Source organism: Bos mutus, chromosome 3, assembly GCF_027580195.1.
Source record: "Bos mutus isolate GX-2022 chromosome 3, NWIPB_WYAK_1.1, whole genome shotgun sequence".
NCBI lineage: Eukaryota > Metazoa > Chordata > Mammalia > Artiodactyla > Bovidae > Bos > Bos mutus.
Genome location: NC_091619.1, coordinates 30,512,979 through 30,528,296, shown reverse-complemented (window position 1 = coordinate 30,528,296; position 15,318 = coordinate 30,512,979). Strand labels below are relative to the sequence as shown.

Genomic DNA, 15,318 nt, shown 5'->3' with positions numbered 1-15,318 from the left:
ATACATAGACAACATGGAGTATTGGAAGATGGAGTTTGACATGCAGCATGAGAAAATCTGAAGCAAAGTAGAGTTTTTCCAACATTTTAAATTGAAGGCCAGTTACAACATATGCAGGTTTGGTCGAAGACCAGACCTTGGTTACACTGGAAGTAGAAGGTCCTGCCTCCTGCACACTGGTAGAACTTGGTGTTGTCTTCAGGATCGCTATAAATGCCATCTGCTTTACCAGTGCAGAAACCTTCATCTCCTTCACTGCCCCCATCACCACCACCTTCTCCACCACTGCCACTGTCTCCACCAATATTGGCACAGAAACCTTCACTTCTGGGTATCACTTGTTGATGATACCAAGTCTTGGTGGCTGATGGAGTGCATTCTAGAAGAACAAGAAGATCTCTTCAGAGCATCATCATAAGTTATCTTTGAGCCCAGAAGCAACAACTCTAGACTTTCTCCTGTATTGGCTTTGTTCTCCAAGAACTTGAGCCCCATGAGAGTTCCAAGCTGTGGCTGGGAAGAATGTTACAAGGGGACAGATGTCCAAGCAAGGAGGACGGGAGAACAGGGCCACTGGAGTCCTAGCAGTGGTCCAAGCAGTCCTTGGCTTCTACTCTGTTTCCACTCAAGGGGGGAATGAACACAGCACTATAGTGACTGGATGGAGGATTTTATGTGTGAGGCTAATTAACACTTGTGTTAACAGGGGAGGCTTATCTGTCCATTTTTCTGCCATAAGTAATACATCTGTATTTTTGTCATCTTGTTAACCTTAAGTGCTGTATTTTGATTTTTGTCATCTTGTTATGTTTTGTTTCTTAGGCTCTAGTTTTTGCTTGTTTCCTTTCAACATTGCCCTTTTGCTGTTTTTTTTTTTCTCCCTCTAGCAATTCAGACATTTTATTTTTCATTTTACTCTATTGCTAGAACATTCTCCACCACCACAATTTGCTGCCTCTTACTCCCTCATTCTGTAATTTGAGCCCATCTTTTTTAAAAATTAATTTTATATATTTGTTTCTTTAGGCTGTATGAGTCTTTGTTGTTACGTGTAGGTTTTCTCTAGTCGTGGCGAGCAGGGCTACTCTCTAGTCGGGCTGCTCTGTCTTCTCATTGCAGCGGGCTTCTCTTGTTGCCGGGCACAGGTTGTAGAGTGTGTGGGTTTCAGTAGTTGTGGCACATGGGCTTAGTTGTCCTGCAGCATGTGGGATCTTCCCAGACCAGGGATTAAACCCGAGTTCCCTGGATTGGCAGGCAGATTCTTAACCACTGGACAAACAGGGAAGTCCTGAACCCATCTTTTTGTAATTATCTTTTAACAGGTTTTACAGTAAAAACAAACAAACAATGATTCTGTGAATTTCCTGAAAGCAGAGACATAGGGAACCCTATATCTTCCACTTCTTTACCTCTGCCTCCACCTTTAGGCCTTCTCCAGAGATGCTTAGCCAAGGAACATACAATGTCACACACTACTGAGTCAGCAATGTGAGTCTTTATCCCTGTTCTTCTTCAAGACCTACCTCCAACCCTCACCACTAGCAGCCAGAGATAATATCTGCCTTTAAGGCAGGTGGGAAGTGGCTAAGCCAGCCTGCCTATTTCTAAGTTAGGATATGGTGCACAGAACTGAGAGAGATGCAGTTTACTTTAGAGAAAATGTTAGCACATACATCAGACTCACTTTGAAGGTATCTGATTCTTCCTCCCAGACAAAGTTTTCCTGAGAAGAAAAGTCCATCTCTGAGTATAAGGTATATTCAAAACCTTACCCACATAGCTACTGAACTTAGACTGGCCTCTTTGATTAAAGAATGCATTTCTAAAAAGCTTCTTCCTATAAACCTGTCCCTTTTTCACATGTGAGGGTCTAGATGTCTGTGGCTGCCTCATGCACTCTTGTCCCTCTGCAGTTGCCATTCTTGCAGCTTGACCTGCATCATCTTTAGAACAATGTGGTAAACTCAGTAGTGACCCACCTGAGGACAGGCCCAGGAGTGACTGCAGCTCGAGTATGAGTGGATATTTGCCCTCATTGCAGAAGGAGCCTAAGAAGTCATCCAGGTCGATGGCCCAAACCATGGCCCCACCAAAATTGTTCTCCTTAAGAAAGTCAACCTGTGGACAAAGAGAGCATTTGGCAACCAAAATCAAATGGCATCTACACAACAAACTGGAGTACAGGGCGACAAGGTGATATTAGGGAGAAAAATGCAGGTGGGTTGAAACCCTGTCGATATATCTTTTATGAAAGGATGTGATATGCACTTTGTGAATTCAAGGTTTGATGGGCTATCTCAGCCCCATTCTTGTTTTCTTCCTCCAGTTAATAAATTCTTGCTGCTGCTGCTGCTGCTAAGTCACTTCAGTCGTGTCCGACTCTGTGTGACCCCATAGACAGCAGCCCACCAGGCTCCCCCATCCCTGGGATTCTCCAGGCAAGAACACTGGAGTGGGTTGCCATTTCCTTATCCAATGCATGAAAGTGAAAAGTGAAAGTGAAGTCGCTCAGTTGTGTCCAACTCTTCACGACCTCATGGACTGCAGCCTGCCAGGCTCCTCCATCCATGGGATTTTCCAGGCAAGAGTACTGGAATGGGGTGTCATTGCCTTCTCCGTATAAATTCTTAGGTATATACATACACATATAGTATATTGATAGCATTAATTAATATAATAGTATATTAATAGTATATTAAATTAGCTATATATTAGCTAATTTAATATACTATTAAATAATACTAGTATTCTAGGGTAAGCTACATTTCATTTTAGCTTTCATCACTTGCTTAATCTTTACAGGAACTACTAGGTTGATTTTTCTCTTTCACAAGTTTGTAGGAACTCATCCTGTCTTTCGGGGCTTGAGGACCAGGTATATCTGACACCAAAGTCTAGATTCTTAACCATTGCGCCATACAGCTCTTTTTCTCCTCCATTTTGACCACCTTCTCCTGACCAAGATTCAGTAAAGATGCAATGTTATGGAAAGAGCCTAGACTCTGAGTCAGACAACATGTTCCATTACTGCCTTTGCATTTTCCAGCTATGAAACCTTGGATTAGTCACAGCATCTATGAACCTCAGTGTACACATCTGTAAACCAGAGAGGCTATTTCTTACTTCACTGGATTGTGTAGAATCAAGTTAGGTAATGGTTGTAAAGTATTTAAGTAAAAATTTAAAGGATATTTTCATTATTGTCCATGAAAATGTTGGTCTTAAGCCTGGCTTATATAATCATTTCACGGAAGTTAGTATAGATTAATTCTGGACAAAAATTGGGGAAATAAATTTTAACCACCTTAGAATATTATACTATATGTTAGTGTATAGTAGTATATGCTGTACACTGGATCATTAAATCTGTATTTAATCATATCATTTGCTCTGTCTTGAGGGAAAGGTAAATCATAATGAGGTTGATTTATTCCACTTTGTATATATTTATAACTTTGAAGCCACAGATCTTAGTAAAATGGGCTCATGATGAACTTAGGATTTGAAGCTAGAATTGCATTTTTTTACACTGCTCATACCTTATATTTGTAGTTCCTAATATTGTCATAGCCAACCCACTCAGTGTCTTTATAAGCATATGGAACCTTTTGGTCTTCAATCCAGGCATTTGTGGCTTCACTTAGGAATGTGCAGATCTACGAAGCGAAGGAAGAAGGCAACATTGAGCATGTCACAGATTATGTCATGTATTGCATGAGGAAGGAGGGGGAAAATAGTAAGAAATGGAAGAGGGATGGGAAAAGTGGCATTGTGAAATACCTACATTAATTTCACATATTTCTCTAGAAAGTAACTTTATATCATAAAACAAAGATACAAATTTCTATGAAACCAGGTACCAAGAAGTGAAATTCCAATTCCATAACCACAGTTTAGTTGAGAAATGGTAAGCATGACCATGAGTGCTAAGGTCATTCTTCTGAAAACACTTGAGTCTCTGGCAAAAACTGCTAACTATTCTATCGGTCTGAATTTTTAACACAAGATTTGAATAGCCGTTGTTTAGTCACTTAGTCATGTCTGACTCTTTGCAACCCCATGGCTTGCAGCACGCCAGGCTCCTCTGTCCTCCACTATCTCCTGGAGTCTGCTCAAATTCATATCCATTTAGTCAGTGAGGCTATCTAACCATCACATCCTCTCCAGCCCTCTTCTCATTTTGTCTTCAATCTTACCCATCATCAAGGTCTTTTCCAATAAGTTGGCTCTTCACATCAGGTGGCCCAAGTATTAGAGCTTCAGATTTCAGTAAATGCAATCAAATCAGATTTGAAAGAAGATCCAAGTATTTGCCATCCCTGAGCTAAATTATTAAAATCCTTCTCCATCTATTTACATGGATGTAATAGAATTCAGTATAGTTTTGAGCTATAGAAAAGATGGTCCCATATACTTCTAAACCCAAAAGGAAATTCACATTGATTTTTTTTTAGTGAAAAGTGTTCTTCAGCCATCAACCTGCCTTTCCACAGGCTATATGCTCCAAGTTTTGAGCCACCAGGGTACAGGATCTCAAGAACATAAGGATAGCAAGATGACTTGGAGAGTGGAAGAATTTTCCCCAGGGCATTTTAGCCTGAATTAGCCATGGTGGTTACCTCGTAGTAAGCCCAGAAGCCAGCCTCACGTGTGTAAGGACCAGATGACCCTGCTCCAGAGACTGGGGCACAGACAGGTGTCAGAAGTGCTGAGCCGGAAGGTCCTCCCATAGGTGGGGAACCCCATGATGAGCTTCTCTGAAGGGACCCCATTGTCTCTCCAGTACTTCATGGCATATTCCTGCAGAAGCAACACGGACATTATTCCTCACCAGTGTTTGTCCCACATGATGAAAAACGTCTAGCTAATTGTCCCACAAAGAGAAAACCTTCCAACAAACAACACTCCTAATCTCTCCCCTGTCTTTCCTCTGCATATGACTAGGGTTTTTCTTTCTTACACAGTTGAAATAACGCATATTGCCTTGATCCTTGGATCCCACGTGCAGAGGACTGTTGTGTCCTGTACATGGGTCCCAGCCACCATGGAAGTCATAGGTCATCATGCTTATGAAATCAAGAAGCCTAGAACAAGAGAATTTGAGCCATCATGATACGGGAGCATTTTTTAATAGAAAATTTAAGAGCAAGAAATGATAGCCATGGAAATTCATGATGTCAAGTAGATATCCATATGATCCCATTAGTGTGGCTTCCTAGGTGTCTCCTGGTTATCTTCTGTGACTCCCGTGAGGCTAGACAGAAAGTCTCCTTTACTTCCTTGAAAGATTAAGGGAAAACCCAGAGCAGAAGATAAGGAAATATAGTTGTTAGAGTATATGTCTCAGAAACACATGTCTCTAGGATTATGGGAACTGCAAGTGGAAAGCTATCCTATTGTTTTGTCAATAATAGCTTTCTCGATTTTACAGCTTTTCAAAAGAAACTGTCAGTGAAATATGCTGTTACATATAAAGATTTTCCAAGATCTTAAATCTTATTTCTCTTTCCCCTAAAGCCTACCATAGTGACAATATAAAGGGGTGACCACCTTATCCCAGAACCACTAAATATTCAACCATTTTTGGCAATTGATGGTACCATCCTTCTCAACATTATGTTTACATAACTACTGGGAATGCTTTCTATTAAAATGTTTAGGGATTCTCTGCTCTGGGATGTGGAGGCCCTGGGAGGCTCATCACACTCACTTTCCAATCTCTGCGATTTCATATCCTGCATCAGTGGTCTCTTTTCCAGCAGACACAGCTGCTGTGATCAGAAGTCTGGGTTTTCCTGCTTCTTCAGCCTCTTCTTCAAAAGCCTGTATCATTTCCTGGAGAGAGAAAAAAGGGTGGATTTTAGTGATTGTCTTCATTATCTATTCCCTATGGTGAGAACCCCACAGGATATCTCCCACACAAAGCCACTCATCAAGACTGGGAGACTTCGCTGCTTTACCTAATGCATCAAAACAAACACAGAGAATTAGGAAAAAGTGAGGAGACATGTTCCAGTCAAGAGAAGAAGACAAAAATCTCAGAAAAAGAATGAAATGAAATGGAGATAACCAATCTACCTGAGAAAGAGTTCAACAAAATGATTATAAAGATACTGAACTTGGGAGGAGAAGGGAAGAAAACAATGACAAAATCAACAAATAGCTAGAAAATATTAAAAAAAAAACTAAAACTAAACAGAAGTTATAACTGAACTGCAAAATACCCTATATGTGTTCAACAACAGATTGGAAGAGGTAGAAAAATCAGTGAGCCAAAAGACAAAGTAACGGAACTCACTACCACAGAACAGCAGGTTGAACAAAGGATTTTAAAAAGTGAAGATACTTTAAGGAACCTTTAGTACAATATCAAGTAGAACAGCATTCCCATTATACAGTCCCAGAAGTAGAAGAGAAAGGGACATAAAATTATTTGAAGAAATAGCAACTGAAGACTTCCTAATCTGGGGAAGGAAATAGACATCCAGGTCCAAGATGCTTAGAGAATTCAAAATAAAATGAACCCAAAGAGACATGCTCTAAGACACATTGTAATACAAATGGTAAAATTTAATGAAAAAGAAAGAATCTGCTGCTTTAAGGAAAGCAGAAAGGGACAAATAATTTGTTACTTAAAAGTGAAATCCCATAAGGCTATCATTAGATTTTTCTGCAGAAACCTTATAGGTCAGTAGGAAGAGGCATAACATATTCTTACATATTCTTAAGCTACAAAGAAAGAAAGGGGATGAGGACTAAGTCCTGGGAGGAGGGTATTAGTTTCTCTTCCTATATATGAGATGACAGGGCTTCCCAGGTGGCATTAGTGTTAAAAAAAAAAAACCCACCTGCCAATGGAGGAGACACAAGAGACACAAGTTCAGTCCCTGGGTCAGGAAGATCCCCTGGAGAAGGAAATAGCAACCCACTCCAGTATTCTTGCCTGGAGAATCCCATGGACAGAAGAGCCTGGCAAGCAGCAGTCCATAGGGTGGCAGAGTTGGCCACAACTGAAGTGACTTAGCATACACACACACACACACATATGTTTGTCCTAGAAGTTCATTTGGATCTTTCCATAAGATGTTATAGGAATTCTACTCAGTCTTAAAAAAGAATGAAATCCTGCCATTTGCAACCACATGGATAGAGGTAAGGGTATTTTGCTAAGTGAAATGAGTGAGAGGGAGAAAAACAAATACAGTATTATATTAATCATATATGGAATCTGAGGAAAAAAAAAAACAGCAAACAAATAAAAGCAAATTCATAGATATAGAGAATGAATTGGTGGTTACCAGAGAGGATGGGGGTTGGGGGGTGGACAAAACAGATGAAAGACATCAGCTTCATGGTGATGGCTAATAACTGGATTTATGGTTGTGATCACTCTGCAATGTACACAGATGTTGAACTATAATGCTGTGTTACCAGAAACATATAATAAAAAAAGAATTTCTTCATCAGATTCCTTCAGCTACCTATATCCTCCCAGTAAATTCTTTTTTGATTTAAGCTGCCCAGAGAGTCTGTTTCTATTGCTTGCAACTCCCAAACACCTTCATAAGTGTACTTCTGAAGACAGCAGCATTTGCTATCCCCGGGAAACACAACTCTCACAGACAGTCCATGAAGTCACTAGCCTCTCTACGAAAAGACACAGGAACTAGTGCTTCGTTCCCACCTTAATCAGGATGGTAAATCACTGTTTGTCCTCAGGTGGGCTTCCCCTGGACCCTGGATATTCGATATCCAAGTCAATGCCATCAAATTCATGTTGACGAAGGAAGTCAATGACAGAACAGATGAAGATTTTTCAGTTGGCAGCTGAGGAGACCATGGTGGTGAATCTAAGCAGAGAGGTTGTCTATATTAACATCACCAATCCTTAAATCCTCCTTACACCCTCGAATGTCAATTTTATTATGCATTTTATAATAACTTCTGTTGGATTTTTACAGCTAAGGTGAATCCAAATTGTTAATGGTAATTAGTAGAAAAGTTTATAATTAAAATTTTATTTTCTTCAGTATACCCAATGAATAATATTTTTCTGTTTATAGCATCAATGGTACATGTGCATTTTACTTATTAGTGAGATCTTTCAGGGGCAGTGGTTTAGCCACCACAGTTCTTTGATCCTAAGATGTTTATTTTTCTATTTACTGTTTCCAAAATTAAGATGTGATTTATAAAATGTGAATACATTTAATGAAGCATTTCTGGCCCCCAATATATGAATAAATTGTGAGTCTTGTATTTGAAGGTAACTTAATATCTAGAAAAATTAGTGCCTCTGCCATAGTCAATAATTTTATAGTCTATTAACATATATTCAAACCCTCGTGGTTAGTTCCTGATTATAAAAAGCCTGTGGTAAACCCTTTGTAAACTGGATCACAACCTCGCTAATTCATCTCCTTTTTCTTTTTTCTTTTCTTTTTGTTTTTAATTCTGGTATTCAGTGGCTATACTTTTTTAAAATAAAAAAAAAAAAAATGACTAGCACAAACTGGGTAATCTAAAAAGTGAAGGGTAGAGATATTGTCTGGAGTTTGGGGGAATTGACCTGCAAAGATTTTCTTATTTAAGTGATTTGTGAGCAAGATAAGAAAAAGTTCTACTGGCAGAGTGGACTTGAGGTAAAAGAAATATTGATCAAATGCTATATGTGAGAATTAGCTTGTTACCTGATAGGTAACTGCCAGAAGTTTCACTTGGCTATTAGAGTGAGAATAAAAACACTCATTATATTTTGCTCCAACATTTTAAGCATGACTGGCTACCTCGGGAAAATTGTGGAGGGAAGAAGAGAGGGGCAAGTTACTTTTCATGTCAAATAACTTTGTGCTGTCTAATTTTAAAATAATTATGGGAAGACATTGGGCTTCCCAGGTGGCGCTAGTTGTAAAGAACCCGCCTACCAGTGCAGGAGACATGAGGTATGGGTTTGATCCTGGGTCAGGAAGATCCCCTGGAAAAGGGCATGGCAACCCACTCCAGTGTTCTTGCCTGGAGAATCCCATGGACAGAAGAGCCTGGCAGGCTGCAGTTCATAAGGTCACAAAGAGTGGGACATGACTGAAGTGACTTAGCACACACAGCAGATGGGAAGACATCAACTTCATAATTTAAAAAGTCATTTACCACTGACTTGGACAACTTTCAACATATAAGTCAAGTCTAACCTCATCATCTCTTTTTTCTAACTCAGAGTCAAAAAGCCTATGAGGTTACCAATCCTCCTTTCTCGCTACTTCCCCAGAAAAGAGCCTATGACCCAGCCCAGGGCTCATGCTCTTATGGCAGCCCAAGTGCTTCTCCGTCACCAAGCCAGTCTGTCTCACTCACCATTGTCCACTGTCTTTTGAGTGTTTCCCCATCATTTCCCCCATTCTACTGCTATTTCTCCAGGTCTGCTTCAGTCAGCCTTTCCCATCCACGGACAGTTTCTTCTTAAGAGCTGGCCTCTTTCCCCCGGAACATTCATTTTCACCTCCCCACTGGTATCTTATTTTCCCACTCCAGCTTGAGGGTTTCTTTCTTTTGCCTCCACTCTCATTTTCTGGCCATGGAAAGACTTACTTCTGAGTGCCAAAGTTCCAGCCACCAACAACCAGCAAAGTGACCAGATCTTTGTTGCTGCAGAAAGAAACCAAGAGGCACATTTAAGTGAAAGCTCTGTGAGTTTTAGGATACATATATTGCAGAAAACAACTCTTCTATCCCCATTCTTGAGTCTCTGGGAAATGGGCAACAGCCAAGTACAAGCTCTAAAGTTCCCATGGCAAGTGCTCCTCCCATCTGCCCACTTTAGTCTTTACATCATAGGTTACCACATATGCATCAGAAATCTGCAAAGGACTGCCTTTCAGAATCTTATGATATTTGGGAATAAACTGGGGACAGAACTTGGGCTCTCCGCTCTCCCTCGTTGATTCCCATTCACTTTGGATTCAAGTCCTACTGACTGTTCTTTCAGGGCTTGGAACCCAGGATACAGGACATCAATATCATTCCATTCATAGGGAGCAATCTTGTTGTCATTCATGGTGGCAAAAGCATATATCAGGTGTGTGCACAGACATGGGTCCACATCCTTGGGGAAGAACTTGGCTGGTTCTGGTCGATACTGAGACCAGTTGGTAAAGTAGCACACTAGCTTATAGGCTGAACCTGCAAGAGAAAGCGGCAGTCATTGTGGTGGAGGGCTCCACTGTCTGTGTCACTTGCTGATGAACTCAAGGGGAAGGGGTCCCTACGAGGTCACATGGCAGATACCTGGTAGATACTGCAGTACCCTTTTCCCTCGCCTATGGAAGACCTGGCTAAACAGTCATGACACTTTTGTCAACAGAATCCCAGCAAGGTCTAAGCTTATTTCTTGACCCAGAAAGTTTGAGATCATTTCAAGTCAACACATAAAATAAAATAAATTTGCCATCATAGCAGCAAGTGGTAAGGTTAATGATGCTCCTCAAATAATTCATAATTTCAAAGATTACTCAGTTTCACTACCAATAAAACAAATATCTTTTGTTGATTGCATATGATATGACTGATATTTTATCTAGAGGCTTTATGCAAATTTTAATTCCCATACAGCCTAATGGGGGAAACATTCTCATTTTCAGATGAAACTTGGGACTACTCAAGGCTGAAAGTTTAAGATGAATTCCAATTCATTCATCCATTTATTCCGCAAATACTGATTGTGCCTACACTACTTCCAGGCAGTCTTGCTCCAAAGCTCATGCTCTTCCCAGTCTCCTGAGTCCCCATATCTGGATTTTAGTCATGTTCACATCTACAGCCAATGCCTAGTTATTAGAAATAATGTGAAGACATTTGAGGGGGGAAAAGACAAAACAAAGAAGAGTATAAACTACACAGGTAATAAATACTTTACTAGTCTTGGCATCAGAATATAGGTTTAAGTCCTGATTCTGAACAATTAAGGACAAATCACTTCTTCCCTCTCTGCTTTAGTTTTCCCATCTATAAAGTGAATTATTCTGGATTAGGTGAGCTATAGGCCCCCTCCCATTGCTGCCTTTCTGAGATCAAGCAAAACAGGCTGGGAGCTAGCTCAAGTCCCGACATCACAAAACAGGCCCTAGTCCTGACATCATGAAAGGTGGAGGAAATTCAGAGTCAGAAGAAAGGAGGGAAAGAAGAGTAACTATCAGGAAAATTGGAGTGTGGATAGGAGGTTGTGTTACTCCTTACCTAGTTGTACCTGCAGCAGAACAGCCAAGGCTGAAACAAACAAAGAAGCAAAACTCAGAAACAAGCATCCTTAGATGGGCTTCCCAGTTAGGACTCGGTGCTACCCAGGAGACTTTCAGAATGTCAAGGGCCTGGGAGTTTTTGGATTTATCAGTGGTATTTTCCAGGACCCCATTTCATCATTCTCAGGCCTGGATCCCAAGTTCCTCTACACAGAGTCCAAGGCATGGGGGAATAACTCATGTAGAAGCTTCACTAAAACAAAAGCCCACCCTCCTCTGCATTCCCAGGGATACCCCATGATGTGTGGGAAGGAAGAAGAGCAGAAAGAGTGGGAGACTCACAGGCCCAGAACAACATCCTCCCCATCGTGCCTACACACTGGCCACCTGGGCAGCCTCTGGGCTCAATCTTATATAAGACTTTTATCACCGCAGGAAAAGCACAGCTGCCACCTCCTGGCACAGGTGCCCAAGGTTGTCATGTTCATACCTCCACCCATCTCAGACTCATAGGAATGTAAGGGGAGAGAGTTCCAGGAATATTCCCTCACCAGCCCAGGCCTGGCTATTCTGACAGAACCCTGTACAATTGGAGGACTTAGCTCAGCACTGAGGCCAAGTCTATGAAAGCCCAGAGTAGGAATGAAGGGCACGGTTCTGGAGTCAGGGTCCCAAGCCAGAAAAACACATGGGGGTTAGTTGTGATACTGAGCAGCTTTCATTTAAGGAATAATTTTCCTCCTACAGGACCAGCCTTTATCTTAAGGCCAGTGGCCAGGGTCCTGGAATGAACCTAATACAGGGAAGGGGCAGGATCAGCCTCATCTTCTCCCCCTTGTCTCCTGGGGATTTTACGGCCACAGTTCTGGGGGGAAGGATAGAGGCAGACAGAGGATGCTGCAGGTGCTAGCTTTCCTCCCATATTGGGATGAGGAGAGGGCATCAGCTGTCAGATAAACATGAACCTTGTACCTCTGCCCTCTCATCCTCATTCTGGGTGGGGTGGTGGCATCAGGGTGTAAGGAACATTTTTGATCTGATTGTTTTATAAATTGAGTTAGAAATCTCATCTGGACAAGCTGAAGCTATAAAAAGTTTGGAGTAAAGTAAAAGCCATGGATACAACTGGGCTCTAAACAATGTACTGAATCAACCCATTTAAATGATTGACTTTCTAACTGATATTTTTATAATATATCAACAGCATAGTAGGACAGTAAGAGATAAAAAAGGAATAATCCTGAAAAGAGTAGAACAAAGGTAGCTAGCATAACTTTATCTCAGTTCCTACTGATTTTCATCTCTGAAAAATACCAAAAACATAAGCATGTAAATAAAAATAATGCCAATTAAAAAGAGGTGGTGCAGGAAGATGAATAGATAAAAGAGAACCCAACAAGAGATGGGAGAGTAAAACAAGCATTGGAAGAAAACTAGCCTTTCTTTTAGGACCATGCTTCTAGCATCAATGTAGATAGAAATGCTGCCATAGTCGATTGAGATAAGAGAATTAGAAGCAGACATATTTGTGCATGTCAGGATTTTTCCCTTGGAAATTTGAAATGATGAAAGAAGAATAGAAAAGTGTAAAGACTACTTCATGCCTATCAGATCCAGAGAGAAAAGAAATCAGGTAAGAATAAGACTCCATCTCCAATTATAGAGGGACATCTCTGATAGCTCAGTTGAGAAAGAATCCACCTGCAATGCAGGGAACCCCAGTTCAATTCCTGGGTTGGGAAGATCTGCTAGAGAAGGGATAGGCTACCCACTCCAGTATTCTTGGGCTCCCCTTGTGGCTCAACTGGTAAAGAATTCACCTGCAGTGTGGGAGACCTGGGTTTGATCCCAGGGTTGGGAAGATCCCCTGGAGAAGGGAACAGCTATCTACTCCAGTATTCTGGCCTGGAGAATTCCATGAGCTGTAAAGTTCATGGGGTCACAAATAGTCCGACATGACTGAGTGACCTTTACTTCAGGTTTCCCTAGTAGCTAAGGTGGTAAAGCATCCACCTGTAATGTAGGAGACCCAAGTTCAATCCCTGGGTAGGGAAGATCCCCTGGAGAAGGAAATGGCAACCCACTCCATTATTCTTGCCTGGAGAATTCCATGAACAGGGGAGCCTGGTGGGTTGCAAAGAGTTGGACACGACTGAGCAACTAACACACACAACAATTACAGACTCACCTGTGAGGAGAATAAGCTTTGCCATGGTTGTTGTCAGTACTGGTCTTGCAGAGCCTGGATTTGCCTTTTATATCATCTGACTACCAGGTCGTCATAAAGGATATCTTCCAAGCAGAGAGCATCTAACCCAGATGTGTATATAGCTAATCAGTAAGTCAACAGATCTCCTCCCCTACAACTACTCATGGACCTCCAACCTGCACTCCTCCACCACCTCCTCTGCTCAATAAGGACAAAACATCTCCTAACAACGTGGCAGAGACCATCACCATGAAAAGTACCCGCTTAATAGGGGTTTTTTTTTTTTTTTGGCAGTTCTCAGGGCTGATAGACATCCATTTAAACATAATTAGATTCCTATGCTGTGGACATTTAGTGCCTGGCATCAAAGCATGTATTTATTGAAAAGTAAACACTAAAAATCCTTGGACGGTATTAGCTGTTCTTAAACCTTTTTTCTTTGTAGAATTAGTCTTATATAACTTATGCAATCAGTGCCTAAGAAAAGTTCATCTTTAGGTGCTACTTTATGAACCTTCTACACCTGTTCTTTGGAATGTATGTGCTCAGTTGCTCAGTCATGTCCTACTCTTTGTGACCCCATGGACTGTAGCCTTCTGTCTGTGGGATTTCCCAGGCAAGAACGCTGGAGTACTGGAGTGGATTGTCATTTCCTCCTTCAGGGAGGAAATCCAAGGATCAAACCCACCATCTCCATGTCTCCTGCGCTAGCAGGCAGATTCTTTACCACTGAGCCACCCAATGTGAGGCAACCTTAGTCATGATTATAAGTAATTTTATCAAAAAACATATGGTTCCCAAAATGTACCCTCTGAAGGTCAGTAAGAACTCTCTAATCCACAGTTCCAAATTGTATCTAGAAAATGTTTAAAAATATTTTGTGCTGCAGACAGATAGAGATGATGGGGATGCTATTGGGGTCTCTTTTAAGAGAAATATTTGCAACTTGACCATTGGTGGAACTTTTTGTTTAAAATTTATTCCAGTTCAGCTTCCTAAACATTATGCACTACTATTATCCTATTAAAAACGTCTGCCTCGGCCATAATGGTCTGTTCATTGTCCCCAACGTGTTTTGCATGCCTTTGCTCACACTGTCTCTCCATACTTTGCCTGTCATGTCTTCTCCTTCTCCTCACTGCCTACCCCAGTATTAGTTCTTCAAGGCCCAGCTCGGATCCTCTCTCGGAAGCTCAATGATCTCTCCTTCCTCTGAAACACTCATGTCCTCTAGCGCATACTGCCTCAAGTATATCCTCAAGTACATACTGTGCTTGCTTCCATGACGCTGTCTCATGATGGTACCTGGAAAGCAGGTGGTGGACATATGAGTGCCCATCATTGGATGCCGGCACCTTAGCAGACTTATTGTAGATATAGACTGACTTTTATTTTTATCACATTTAGGAACTAAATAATTGTATCCATTCTCCCAGTGATGATTAGATCCTGGATATCTGGTTCTAATAGGGCCAGAGAAAGTCTGGTAGAAGTGCTTCCAGGGAGGATTTCAGTTATAAAAATAGTAATATCAGCAAACACTATAAGCACTTACTATACACCAGAGATCATTCTGGTGTTTATATAATTAAAGAATTTATTTTTTACAAATGACTAAAACCAGCTCTGAGCTTCCCGGGTGGCCCAGTGATAAAGAATCCACCTGCCAGTGCAGGAGATGCAGGTTTGATCCCTGGGTTGTGAAGATCCCCTGGAGAAGGAAACCCAGTATATTTGCTTTGGAATTCCCATGGACACAGGAGCCTGAAGGGCTACAGTCCATGGGATTGCAAAAGAGTAAGACTTGACTTAGCTACTAAAACAAACAAACAAACAACAACAAAAAATACAACAAGCACAAAAGAGTATATGGGGAGA

The 15,318-nt window shown here is 41.2% G+C and overlaps 1 pseudogene; it reads right to left on the bottom strand.

Moving 5' to 3' along the window:
• Positions 1-19: 19 nt before the first annotated feature.
• On the bottom strand, positions 20-13,444 carry LOC102274320 (acidic mammalian chitinase-like; annotated as a pseudogene).
• Positions 13,445-15,318: the final 1,874 nt, after the last annotated feature.